General features: G+C 35.8%; 1 long non-coding RNA gene and 2 pseudogenes across 1 annotated transcript; 2 read left to right on the forward strand and 1 right to left on the reverse strand.

Moving 5' to 3' along the window:
• Positions 1 to 5,659: 5,659 nt before the first annotated feature.
• On the reverse strand, positions 5,660 to 8,847 carry LOC124449391. The gene is made up of 2 exons (XR_006949378.1): positions 8,722 to 8,847; positions 5,660 to 6,132 (listed from the first exon to the last, which is right to left on the reverse strand). It is a non-coding gene; the product is annotated as an uncharacterized LOC124449391 (long non-coding RNA).
• Positions 6,349 to 7,907, forward strand: LOC124449389 (annotated as a pseudogene).
• A 1,210-nt stretch (positions 8,848 to 10,057) lies between the features above and the next one.
• On the forward strand, positions 10,058 to 12,311 carry LOC124449390 (annotated as a pseudogene).
• Positions 12,312 to 12,780: the final 469 nt, after the last annotated feature.

Here is a 12,780-nt window from a genome sequence, read left to right on the forward strand (position 1 = left end):
GTGAAATAGCTGTGAAGTTATTCACATTTTACGTTGAGTAGTAACAGGAATTCGCTCATTTTAGCGTTGCTATGAGGCCAATTGATAAAGGAGAAAGTATACCGTAAAGTGGCCAATATTTGACAAAAAACAATTATTTTCATCAATAGCGTCATTACAATCACCACACATACAAATGCAGAAAGGAAATAATCATAATCAAAACTAGTTAAAATGTAAATCTGAAATAATTTACTTTAGGAACAAGGGCGGATCTAGGACTTTTCAAACATCACTAATAAAACGACAGAGGCACCCCGCACCTGGAGGGTCCGAGGCATTCTCCCCTGGGAAATTTGAATTTCAGAGCCTTGGAAATCCCATTTTGGGCATTTTAGAGCAATACAAAATGTATTTTGTGGATATTGTTTTTGCATAAAAACAACACATTTTGCTTACGTTTTTTCAAAAAAAAAATGAAGTGAACAATAATTGATTGTTTTGACAAATATTTAGGCTCATTATCATGCCAAATATATGGCTCATTAGAATGTCTAGGAACCTCCTTCTAAACCCGTCTCATGATGGAAAGGGGCGCTCACGGTTTACTTCTTAGGTCTGGAAACTAATCGGCACGGATAAGAGCTTTGTCAAAAATGTTCTTATAGCTGCACCATATCTACTTTTGCCGTACTGATTTCTTTTGAAGGAAATTAACTTTGACGATGACGTCATCGATACTTATCAAAATCAAAAAAATTTGCAAGTTCCAAAAATTCTCAGTACCAATTGAAAGATTAGTATGAATTGAGTAAAAACTTATATTACACCGTTTACTTTCCGTCACTCGTTTAAGAAGTATCAAGAATGATTTTTATCAAAATGCTGACTCATCGTTCTAAGGTCTTAACTTATACCACATGCAGAGCTGCTAACTTGCACGATTTTATCGGCTGTCGTCTAAGTCTTTAAAGAAACTTTCAGAGCACTAGATTTTCAATAATTTTCACCCGCATTTGGTGAATATTGTTTAGTAAACTAATTATGAACGAAACAAGTCTATGTATGTGAGTCTTTAATAGAGAATGGTATTCAACATCGCATTGACGAACAGGAGAACTCGGTAGAAAAGAATGGTGCAAAAACAGCAAACAGAAAAAATCAAGTGGATTTTTTGTTCATAATAAGAAAATGGAAAATTTTAATGCATAACATATAAAATACTTAATATTTGTTGCCATTAAATACTTAGTGCCACCTGATTCTTTCAAAACTATTTCACTAAATATATGTCATTAAAGAAGAGTGAAAGTTATGGAAAATCTGGTGTTATGAAGAGTTTTTTAAGATGTAGGTGACGATAAAACCGTTAAAACCGGGTGAGTTGGTAGGTCTGCTTGTGTTATAAGTAAAGACTTTAAAATGTTGATTCAGCAGCATGGTTAAGAACATTCGTTGATTGCTTCATAAGCGAGTGACTGAAAGTAAACGGTGTAACATACTTTTTTACTCATTTCATACCGGTCTATCGAATGGTACTGAAAATTTTTGGAATTTGACTTTTTTTATTTTGATATTGATGACGTCATTGTGAATAAAACGTAAATTTTTGCTTTATGAAAGAAATTATTAGTTTTGCGAGGTGTGCAGTGATTGCAATATTACCTAACTATGCTTACCGATTATTGAATGGTATTGGTAATAATTTCGTTTTGTGAAATTTCAAGGTTACACTGCTCTCCCGTGTCTTCACTCATTTGTTTTCATTGTAAGGGCCTGATTATATGGTTAGCACTATTTTCCACCCAGCAAACCGCCCTTTACTTTGAAATATAATATTTCACACAATGTAATATTTTACACAATCTAATATTTTACACAATATAATATTTTATATAATATTTTACACAATCGTCGAAAAACGACATATTTTCCAGCCTGGATTATAAGTTTATAACTTAAGGTGGTTGCATGAAAATTTATACTGCAAGATTTATCTGTAAATATTTTCATATGTTGATATTAAAAACTGTATTATAAAAATATAAAATTACTCGCCATCTCAAAACGACCTAGCACAAGTGCATGCATGGTTTCCTTTTAGCTTTTGGTTCTTTCCCATTAGCCGCCATCTTTAAATTATTTCCGATTGTGTAAAGTAAAGGGCGGTTTGCTGGGTGAAAATAGTGCTAACCTGATTATATGGGGGCGAGCTGGCCCGGAAGGGAGCTAGCCACTGATCTGATAATAGACTGGATATAGCTTCTACAGGTAGCAAAAGTGAAGCCTAATTATATATGCAAAATTCACTTCCGGTTACCACGGCGAGATACAAATTACTATAGAAATGTATGGCGGATAACGTTTACAAACATGGATTTTCGAATATTTAAGACCTTTCGCGACTCCTTACTAACCTCAAGTATTAGTCATGGATAAAACAGGTTATGCGAATCGATTTGACATCAAAATGATTCCGATAGCTGTAAAATATCGACGTTAGTGGTGATTTAAAAGTTGTACATGCGAGAATGTATTTTTCCCATCGTTGCCAATGCAAGATAGTTCACTGCTCGCTTTCCAATTTCTGAGGCAGTTATGATCTAGTATACGTTTCAGTTCTTTAGAAATGAGGTGAGTTACTTTTTATCATTCTTTCTTTATGTTGAGATTGTTGGCATTTTATTTTTGCTGTAACTTCATTTTTCATGAGCAAAGTACTACTGATGCTTAAACAAGACAAGTCTATTTAGTTTCTTTCGCACTTTATCTTTAGTTTCCATTTCTGTGGTTGTTTTTCCCAAATGGTATAGTCGCACCTTGCTGTAGCATTTAGATATGGTCTTAATTAATGAGTAAATATGATTTTCGTGAACAGTAGTATCCAACATGTGTGCATCAGATCCTTGAATGTGGTCCTCAAATCTATACCATTTACTACAGACAAAGCAATAGCATCAGAAATTCCTTTCCCTGCGGTAAATTTCCGTGAATACATTATTGGTCTGAAAAATGCATCAGGTGATCTAATGTACACAACCGTTGCATAACTGGCTTTGTTGGGTTTCTTCTGGCAATTGATAGCACAAAGCAAATTTTGTTGAGTTGAAAAGGAAGATGCACCAATGAAATGTATTTTGACTTATAAATTTAGCCAAGATCATTTAGAGCTTTTCTTTGGAGCAATTCGTCCTCAGGAGGCTTTAACAACAACCCAACAGCTGAACAATTTAGGGCTGCATACAAGAGACTTTGATGAGCAGTATCCATGGTTGCAATGGCAACTGCACCAGACAAGATGAAACTAACATATTGGAAGTAATTGGGGACACCTATAAAATGCCAAACAAAGAATCAAGTACGACAATTGATGATGCTGCTCTCATCGGAAAGTATGATTTACAAGGGACAAATGCAACAAAGATGAGGATGAAGATTATAGTGATGCACCAAGCTTTTCCACTGTATCTGAATTTAAAAGGCAATATCGTTACTTGGCTGGCTATGTTGCCCAAATGGTGCAAAGAAAATAAACTGTCCTGTTTGTCATGAAGCAGTCGGTTCAAGAAACTACAAAATGAGTCTGCTTTCCTGACTTTAAAAGACAGGGTGATTTGTTTAAACCAACAGCAAGTGTAATAGTAATATGCAATGAAACAGAGAGGTGCTTTCAGAGAATGTTGGCAGCTACAGATGGAAATTTACCGCAAGGGAAAGGAATTCTGATGCTATTGCTTTGTCTGTAGTAAATGGTATAGATTTGAGGACCACATTCAAGGATCTCGATGCACATGTTGATACTACTGTTCACGAAAATCATATTTACTCGTTAATTAAGACCATATCTAAATGCTACAGCAAGGTGACTATACCATTTGGGAAAAACAACCACAGAAATGGAAACTAAAGATAAAGTGCGAAACTAAAATAGACTTGTCTTGTTTAAGCATCAGTAGTACTTTGCTCATGAAAATGAAGTTACAGCAAAATAAAACCAACAATCTCTCAACATAAAGAAAGAATGATAAAAAAAGTAACTCACCTCATTTCTAAAGAACTGAAACGTATACTAGATCATAACTGCCTCAGAAATTGGAAAGCGAGCAGTGAACTATCTTGCATTGGCAACGATGGGACAAAATACATTCTCGCATGTACAACTTTAAATCACCACTAACGTCGATATTTTACAGCTATCGGAATCATTTTGATGTCAAATCGATTCGCATAACCTGTTTTATCCATGACTACTTGAGGTTAGTAAGGAGTCGCGAAAGGTCTTAAATATTCGAAAATCCATGTTTGTAAACGTTATCCGCTACATTTCTATAGTAATTTGTATCTCGCCGTGGTAACTGGAAGTGAATTTTGCATATATAATTAGGCTTCACTTTACCTGTAGAAGCTATATCCAGTCTATTATCAGATCAGTGGAGCTATTGATGATTTCAAGAGATTGAAAGGAGCCAAAACTTCAAATTTAAAAATCACAATAATTGGTGAAAAACGATACGTCACTCCTGTTATAGTTCTCAAATTAGGGCACATTGATTGTTTCAATTTTAAATGTTGCAAGAAGTTATTAAATCAGAATATTGGGAATTTGCTTGAGAAGATTTGTCTGATGATAAGTATTGAAACGATTCCATTTGCCAAAATCATTTAACTCTTGGCTGAATTCCGGCTACGGCTCTCATGTAATCAGCCGATTCAACCCCTTCATCTAGAAGTAAAAGTTTTTCTTTATTATCTTTAATTCTTTTTCTATTGATTTTTTGTTACATTTTGCATTGATTTCTTCATGCTCTCCAATGTAAAAAGATACCTCTCTTTTAACAAACTTTACTCCAAATACTCGTCGCATCAAATATTTGTATTTCTGTACATATATATTAATACAAAGCTACTGCATGATTATGAAATGCGTAAAAACATTTTGGCTGTTTTGTTATTGGTAAAAGATAGAAAGGTTTTTACAGCTTCGTAATGTGAGCAATATACATAAGAGAAAAATAAAACAAACACAATTTCCGTAATATGAGCAACGTTGGGTTGCTCACTTTGTGGAGCTTATTCGTGGTCAGTGCTTAAACGAACAACCGCGCCAGGACGTCAAAACTTTAAAGCAGTTTTGAAATTGAAATTGACAATTTGTATCAATTCCGATTTCGGTATGGATTATTCTTAACGTAAGGGTTACTATTGCAAAATCGTGATGTTCATATTGTTATGGATATAATTTCATTTCCGGTTTGTACAAGAGGCTTTCACATTGTTTACATTTACTTTACTCTTGACCTAAATTTTGCCTACGATAACTGCTTTCGTAGAAAGATAACAAGAAATAAGTACTAAATAAGATTAAAAGAATGTCGACTCCGTAACTGCGTTTACGTGCTAAATTTTCTACTGTAGAACTTTAGCGGTAGTATCCGAGGTGTATTTCGCGAGAGTACATCAGCCGTTAACTACAGTGTAAACTGTATTGAGACATGATAAATTTGATGACTTGGTTTCTGTAAATTAATCCTTATCGTGACATTAGATGTTTGTTCATATAAGTAACAAACGATATGCACCTGTAATTCATATTGGAGGAAATTCTCGAGGAATTCAATCAAGTCTACCATTGATGTAACTAAGCGACTTCCTAAGATATCTAGTAAGCAATCATTGCTGGTTTAATTCCTGTCTTTTAATTCTTTTCTACGTTCTCGACGATGTTGACATACTTGGTGAGGCATTTCAGGAGACGCCTAATCTGACCGAAGGAAAAATACCAAGTATTCTATACAAAGTCATTAAAAATTACTACAACAATCTATTTAATATAATATTCAATGCTGAAAATTTCTTTACTATGCAATAAGTATAAATTCATAGGAATATGCTGCTACATGGATTCTAATATTATGTTTGAAATAACAGACAACGGAAATTAAAACGCCATTAAAAACACACGGATGAACACGTTGTTTTGAGCTGACCAATCAGCAATCTCTTTACCATATATGGTAACTTTGCACTGTCTGAGTATTTTATTTTGTCTTCCCAGGAATTGCCTAATAAGGATGAAACCTTGTCGGAGATTGATTTTTTGGGAGGTTCCATGCAGCAATATGACCAAAATATCACCACTGTTTCCTTGGCTTTCTTTAAAAAACAAATATTTGGGTATTGAATGAAAGAGTACAAGCATTTTAAGCATAATTTAGCATTTTGTATTGTTTAAAATGCAGCTAAATGCGAATGAACAAGCAAAATCAAAATGCGTCGAATTTTCTGCGTTCCTAGTCTGACAACAAAACAGAAAGCTTACGCAAAGGAAAACCCGGACGTGACGTCAATGATCATAAATTACATGGTTTCAAATTCTTCGAGAGGCAGTTTGCTACTACCTGTGCTGCTTGCAAGACGTTTTGTTGAACTGTACTTAAAGTTTCCTACCCTTCGCTTTCGAAATTTGCTATCATGGATGACGACGTTGCTGCTTTAGTTGTTGATAATGGATCTGGTATGTGCAAAGCTGGTTTTGCCGGCGATGATGCTCCTCGAGCTGTATTCCCATCGATTGTCGGCCGTCCTCGCCATCAAGGTGTAATGGTTGGTATGGGCCAAAAAGATTCGTATGTCGGTGATGAAGCTCAAAGCAAAAGAGGTATCCTTACGTTGAAATATCCCATCGAACACGGCATCGTTACTAACTGGGATGATATGGAAAAAGTAAGTTTTCAAGAAAAATTTTAATTGTACAATTTTGCCTTGTTGTATGTTAACGCCCATATATTCATCATAGATTTGGCATCACACCTTCTACAATGAACTTCGTGTAGCCCCTGAGGAACATCCAGTTTTATTAACCGAAGCTCCACTCAACCCAAAAGCTAATCGTGAAAAAATGACACAGGTTTGTCACTGCATTTCAATTTATGTTGACGATGGCCAAATTTCAACAAAATTAATTGGCTTCCTTATTGTGTTTCAATATTTAGATCATGTTTGAGACATTCAACACACCAGCTATGTATGTTGCCATCCAAGCAGTCCTGTCCCTCTATGCTTCCGGTCGAACGACTGGTATAGTGTTTGACAGTGGTGATGGTGTCTCTCACACTGTACCAATCTATGAAGGTTATGCTTTGCCTCATGCTATTCTTCGTCTTGATTTGGCTGGTCGTGATTTGACAGATTACCTCATGAAGATCTTGACCGAACGTGGTTACTCATTCACCACAACAGCTGAACGTGAAATTGTCAGAGACATCAAGGAGAAGCTGTGTTATGTCGCCTTGGACTTCGAGCAAGAGATGGACACAGCTGCAAGCAGCTCTAGTTTAGAAATCCTATGAATTGCCTGATGGTCAAGTTATCACTGTTGGCAATGAGCGATTCAGATGCCCAGAAGCACTCTTCCAACCTGCCTTCCTTGGTATGGAGTCCGCAGGTATCCATGAGCAATGCTACAATTCAATCATGAAGTGCGATGTTGACATCCGTAAGGATCTTTATGCCAACACTGTCTTGTCTGGTGGAACGACCATGTTCCCAGGTATTGCTGATAGAATGCAGAAAGAAATCACTGCTCTTGCGCCTCCCACCATGAAAATCAAGGTCATTGCTCCACCAGAAAGAAAATACTCTGTCTGGATTGGTGGCTCTATCTTGGCCTCTCTTTCTACCTTCCAACAGATGTGGATCTCCAAACAAGAATATGACGAATCTGGACCCTCAATTGTGCACAGAAAATGCTTCTAAGCATTGAACAGTTTGTTATTCTATTTTCAATTTAACATTTTACTCATCATTGGTTGTAAAATTCATAATGTAAGGTGAAACCAAAATTAATTGTTCATATTTTTGTTAGGAGTCTGTACAGTTCAACAAAAATTGATAAAAAATTGAAAGAAATAAAAAGCGTAAACTGTGAATGTTTGGTGTTTATTTTGAAGCATGACTGATATTAGTAACATGCCACCATATTTTAGATAATTATTATCAACAAAACCAGACAGTTGTGTGTAAATAAGCAGGTCTTCTGAATTTTTTCTTTTTGAAATTACGGTAGTTTTGGCCATAAAGTTGCTTGGAGTGTCAGGGTGAAACTGTTGGGGTTAGTTAGTTGTGGACAATGCTTTGATAATGATATTAGTTGTTATATTAGTGGTTTGGGGCTATTCATACGCTGACAACATAGTAGTTGTTTAACTATTCGTCTGAGCGCATTTTATTCCGCTATGACGATAACCATGTTTTTCAATACCATTAAAGATTTTGTTAAGTGTTCAATTTCGCGATTTTTGAACAGAGACTGATTACCGAGAACATTACTACTTCCGCTTTAAGCAAACAGATATCACACGAAATTGTATTAATATTTTGTGAAATGGGCCATCGTAAAAAACTAGTTCTGTTGTTGCATGAATTGTTTTGAATAGTCTTGCGCGGCATTATCGGTAGACAATGTTTGAAAGTTAAAATTCAATATATTTTACAAATGCAATTTCGCTTCACAAAATGCAATTTCGCTTACAAACAAGTTACATCCGTTAGCATGCAAAGCTCGAATGACGAAGCTAGTGAATGATATTTTCCTAACGAGTTTTTCGCCTAAAATTGCTGACATAAATATAGGTTTGACGATACATCAAATCGACCATAAAATGCCGAATACATGCTAAACACCGCCCTGTCAGCCCAGGATTGATAGATATAGGTTTGAAATATTAAATTGTATTGCCTGACCTTTCGGGAATTAACATGCATATGTTGATTTGTAGGTTGAAGTAGAAAGTTGTGGTCGATTCGATTTATTGTTTTGAAATTTGCAAATTTCTTGAGTAGGCTTTATCATATCGTCCTCACGGCAAATCCTCTTTTGCTAATTACTGATCATGCATTAGATAAGCGCAGTCACGTGACGACGTGTTTTCGAAGCAACAATTCTTTAAAGTTCAGACAAATCAGACAATGGGGTAATTTAATTTCGTGTAAATGTAAGAAGACTACATTTTGCACGAAAGCAAAAGACAAAGAAAGGGAAAAGTTTGTTATTGATTATCTTCTAGCATTCTCCCAATGTTTTACCAGAATGTTGTTTTAGTTTTAGAGAACAATACTCTTGGGGCTTTCTTCTGTTTCATATGTTTCTTATGATGTAGTATATGACAAGAAATTAATATGTGTGAGAGTATATGGTGTGTTCATTGATCCATTTCAATTTGTTACAATTCATTTTTGTCAAACACTCACATGCACGTGCCACGTGACACCCTCGTTTGCTCTTTGGATATTAAGACTGTCGATTTTAGGAAAAATATATGTACAAACATTGTACATTTTTTTTTACATTTAAGTGGAACACGCACAAACAGCATGGTATTGTGAGTATTGTTCAAAGGGCGATGCGCCGACTGCCACATAGTGATTCCATAATATTAATGACACAGTGACTGCCATAGAGTTCACAATCGCAATAATGTTTGCACGAATCGAATTTTTGAGATTTGACTTCTTTTGAAACTCAAATTTGTTTTGCTTCGTGGATTTCAATAAAAGTTTCTTGAAAAAGCTGTTTCATTTCACTGTGGCTTAATGTTGAAGATGAACATTTTATGTTTTGTGCATGCTGTAAGGAAATATGCCAGTTAAGCACTCTCCCTCCTGATCTATTAATGAAATAATTTTTTGGTCATTTATTTTGATTGCAAACGACCATCGTGTTTTTCTACTACAACTTGTAGTTGTGGTGTATTAAACTTTTTGATTTGTCACAAATTTGTAACTTTATCCCGTACATTATGTCAAGTGTCAACATATGACAGAGTGGTTAAGCCCGTTTTCCGAATTTTTTTCCTGCTATGAAATGTTATTTTTTTAGCAAAATAATGATTCGTTTTCGCACGAAAATATAAATTAAAATATACCGTAAAATATGAATTGGACAAGCGGAAATATGCTACAACGAAATTATTAGGAAACAAGACAAAGCATGAGGAAATGACGTCACTGTCGACTTTCATTATCCTCTTCCTCCTGCGACAAGTAGGTAGTGACACCGCGCTGCAGTCTAGTAGAAAGCCTTGTGTCAACTGTTTAAATAACGTAGAATTTTTCTATAATGGACGAAGACGTTGCTGCTTTAGTTGTTGACAATGGATCTGGTATGTGCAAAGCTGGTTTTGCCGGCGATGATGCTCTCGAGCTGTATTCCCATCGATTGTCGGCCGTCCTCGCCATCAAGGTGTGATGGTTGGTATGGGCCAAAAAGATTCATATGTCGGTGACGAAGCCCAAAGTAAAAGAGGTATCCTTACGTTGAAATATCCTATTGAACACGGCATCGTAACTAACTGGGATGACATGGAAAGGTACTGTATGTTTTGAAATGCCTATTTAATTTCATTCCCAAAGTGATATGGGTAACGCCTAATTTCTGTTTACTGTTCTGCTGTATAGATCTGGCATCACACTTTCTACAATGAACTTCGTGTAGCTCCAGAGGAACACCCTGTTTTACTTACTGAAGCTCCACTCAACCCAAAGGCAAACCGAGAGAAAATGACTCAGGTACAAATATTTAAGTGGTAACATTAGCATAGTATTATATTCTGTCAGTCAGTTTATCGATTCTGTTAAACTTCCTATTATTGAGGCGAAATAATTTAAGGATCATGTGCTTCATACTTTCTTTCTAAGATATTGGAATGTACGTTAGGCATATAAGAATTCCTTATACTTATTGAAAGACTACGGTTAGCGTCAATTTGCGATGACATGTTGCCATTTGAGAAATGCTCGTTCACGGAATCGATTTGTTACAAATTATAAGTGCTTTTATAGCAATTACTTTTAAAAACATAGATGAATCGCCCAATATTACTAGTTACGTCTTTTTTTTTAACCATGAAATAATTGTGAAGCTACTGAAATTACAGTTTCCCACCTGTTGCGCTAGATGTGTATTTAACCATTATATTTAAGGAAGGGTACAAACTCATTTTCATTGTAGCTTGTAGTAGTCCATTGATTTGTACTTGCCGTTTGTATAATCAATTTAATGTAATTAAGTGTTCGTACAAGCTTTTAATAAGAATATTCGATCGTCTAATCGAGAGAGACGAATACTTGATTGTCTAATTCCGCAAATTTTTAAAAATTAACCTTTAAACTTATTAATGTTTAGTTGCGCATTCACCAATTATCTCACGATTTTTAAAACAAATTATCTTGGCTTTGAACTGTGTTTGACTGAACGTCATATTTGAATGTCAATATTGTTATGAATAATTTGCATATTCAATTGAAAACATAGTTTGCTATGAAGAGTAGCTCAAGCTTTGTTGTCAGCTTTGGAAGCAATATGTTCCAAAGAACATATAACTAATAGTTTTGACATGGAGCTTTTCTTCCATAACTATATGCTCATTGACTTGAAGATCATGCTTTGTTTTGTACCTTGAAATTAATTAAACAATTTTAACTTACAGATTATGTTTGAGACGTTCAACACACCAGCTATGTATGTTGCCATCCAAGCAGTCCTGTCCCTGTATGCTTCTGGTCGACGACTGGTATTGTGTTTGACAGTGGTGATGGTGTCTCTCACTGTACCAATCTATGAAGGTTATGCTTTGCCTCATGCCATCCTTCGTCTTGATTTGGCTGGTCGTGATTTAACAGATTACCTCATGAAAATCTTGACCGACGCGTGGTTACTCATTCACCACAACAGCTGAACGTGAAATTGTCAGAGACATCAAGGAGAAGCTGTGTTATGTATGGACTTGAGCAAGAGATGGACACAGCTGCAAGCAGCTCTAGTTTAGAGAAATCCTATGAATTGCCTGATGGTCAAGTTATCACTGTTGGCAATGAGCGATTCCGATGCCCAGAAGCACTCTTCCAACCTGCCTTCCTTGGTATGGAGTCTGCAGGTATCCACGAAACCTGCTACAATTCAATCATGAAGTGCGATGTTGACATCCGTAAGGATCTTTATGCCAACACTGTCTTGTCTGGTGGAACGACCATGTTCCCAGGTATTGCTGATAGAATGCAGAAAGAAATAACTGCTCTTGCCCCTCCCACAATGAAAATTAAGGTAATTGCTCCACCAGAAAGAAAATACTCTGTTTGGATTGGTGGCTCCATCTTGGCCTCTCTTTCCACCTTCCAACAGATGTGGATCTCCAAACAAGAATATGATGAATCTGGACCCTCAATTGTGCACAGGAAGTGCTTCTAGTTATTGTGACAGTTTTTGATAACAATTTAAACAGTTCTTTAAATATTTTCATGTGAATTTTTTTCTTAAATACAAACGGAATGTTTTATTTCTGCTTGATCAAAATGAATTTTTAACATTTGTGTGAAGCTTGTGCCAATATTTGAATAAATTTTCAATATATACTCTTTGGTGAAGACTTCTCAAATTTCAAAATGTATATAGTAAACTTGGTTGTTTAAGCAGCAGCTGGCAAGTTTTAGTGATGGTTGACCTAATTTGATTAAAAATAACTTTGGGAAGGTGGAGAACTGGAGAAGGCAAATTTCCTTTTACTTCACTTGAGGGTATTGACATTGATCAATTAACTGTGTCTTCATGTATTTTTGAGATTAAATTGTTCTATCTGGGGGAGTTGGGTAGTTAAATTGATATGAGACATTCCAGGCATTTCTATTCAAAACTTAATACACTGTGGTGGTGGTCACCGTTGGCTATTGGGTTGCACATTTATGTAAAAACTCGTGTTTTGATGGAGGGAGAGCGGGGAAGGGCGCTTATTGAGTCATTCGCGGTTA

Source organism: Xenia sp. Carnegie-2017, unplaced genomic scaffold (genome assembly GCF_021976095.1).
Source record: "Xenia sp. Carnegie-2017 unplaced genomic scaffold, XeniaSp_v1 HiC_scaffold_23, whole genome shotgun sequence".
NCBI lineage: Eukaryota > Metazoa > Cnidaria > Anthozoa > Malacalcyonacea > Xeniidae > Xenia > Xenia sp. Carnegie-2017.